The sequence below is a fragment of the Grammomys surdaster genome, unplaced genomic scaffold (assembly GCF_004785775.1).
Source record: "Grammomys surdaster isolate TR1022 unplaced genomic scaffold, NIH_TR_1.0 267, whole genome shotgun sequence".
Lineage (NCBI taxonomy): Eukaryota > Metazoa > Chordata > Mammalia > Rodentia > Muridae > Grammomys > Grammomys surdaster.
Genome location: NW_021604708.1, coordinates 1,462,348 through 1,464,000, shown reverse-complemented (window position 1 = coordinate 1,464,000; position 1,653 = coordinate 1,462,348). Strand labels below are relative to the sequence as shown.

At 44.3% G+C, this 1,653-nt stretch overlaps 1 pseudogene; it reads left to right on the top strand.

Annotated features, from left to right (window-relative positions):
• Window positions 1-541: 541 nt before the first annotated feature.
• LOC114628351 lies at window positions 542-1,308 on the top strand (annotated as a pseudogene).
• The last annotated feature ends 345 nt before the right edge of the window (window positions 1,309-1,653 follow it).

Genomic DNA, 1,653 nt, shown 5'->3' with positions numbered 1-1,653 from the left:
CCCATTCCTTTTCAATCTTGCTTCATTATGTCATTACTATGAAAGGCAAGTCAATGGAGACAAGAAATGTACCTTTTCAGTGAAAAGTTAAATTCCACATTGCTTTTGTGACCTTTGATGCTTACCTGAGGTCTTAGCATTCAACAGGACAGAAGGCCATTAAACTATGCAGTTGCTATGGGTAAGGCCCTCTGACATCTCCACCAGGCTTTTCTATAGTATTTTTTGACATGACTCACTTCGAAGGTTGTGTTCTGAATGATATTTAAAATAAAAGACATAGGTGGATAGAACTTGAAATCTGGAGATCAAGGGTTTAAGGAGTCCATTAATTACTCTGTCTCATTTAAACTAGCCTTTTCTTTAACTTGTGGAAAAATGTGAACATAAATTTAAACCTCAAGTATATTTTGTTATTTTATTGTGTGGCTTGTGTTTCTGAGACTAGATTGATGATGAATGGAGAGAAGTTAAATAAATCATAACATTCTTATTAAAAGTTCACTGGTAACAACTCATACTGTACGTAAGTCCTAGAGCAATGGTGCCATTCAGGAAGTTCTTTGTGAGGGCAACTGGAAGATGAACGAGAGGAAGAAGTGCCTGGGAGAACTCATCTGCATCCAGAATACTGCCAAGGTACTGGCAGACAGCAAGGTATATCCCATCCCCTACATCAACTTCTCTAGGCAATCAAGATTGCTGTAGCTGTGCAGAGCTGCTGCAAAGTTAACAATGGGGCCTTCACTTGGGAAGCCCTGGCATGATCAAAGAGACATAGGAGCCACATGGGTAGTGCTGGGACACTTGGAGATAAGACACATCTTTGGGGAGTCAGATGGTAGAAAGTGGCCTATGCTCTAGCAGAGACTTGGAGTGATTGACCACATTGGGGAGAAGCTAGATGAAAGGGAAGTTGGTGTCACCAAGCCTTCAAGCAAACTAAGGTCATCGCAGATGTGAAGAACCGGAAGAAAGTCATCCTGGCCAATGAACCTGTTTGGTCCATTGATATTGGCAAGACTGCAACACCTCAACAGGCTCAGGAAGTACATGAGAAGCTACAGGGGTGGTACAAATCCAATGTCTGATGCAGTGACTTAGAGCACCAACATCACTTATGGAGGTTCTGTGGCTGAAGCAACCTGCAAAGAGCGGGCAAGTCAGCTTGATATGGACAGCTTCCTCCTGGGTGGTGCCCCTCTCAAGCTTGAATTGGTGGACGTCATGAATGACAAACACGAAGCACCACCCATCTCTCTTACTCACCTGCTTGCTAAGCCAGGACTTGGTTACCCAGAAGCTTAGTAACTGCTCCCATCAGTCACATGCTTCTGAGGATGTCATCTGCCCCATCTTGTGGCCTAATTCACAGTGTACCTTCCTGAACCTTTTATAAGTCCCTATAATGGCTGGCACCAGGCCAGTCCCTTCACGACTTACTTCTGTGGTTAGGATGAGATATGCCACCAGTTTGGCTTCCTGGTTGAGACATGGAAGGAGCAGAACTTACTCTGTCCTCTCAGGCTCTAGCAAGGGCAGCAGAGTGAAATCCTTTCTTTTCTTTCTCACTAAAGGGCAAGATCAGCTTTATGCGAAGAGGCCAGGGATACTCCCCTGTCCCACAGTACAGAAGACCCAGTATTTGTGAAC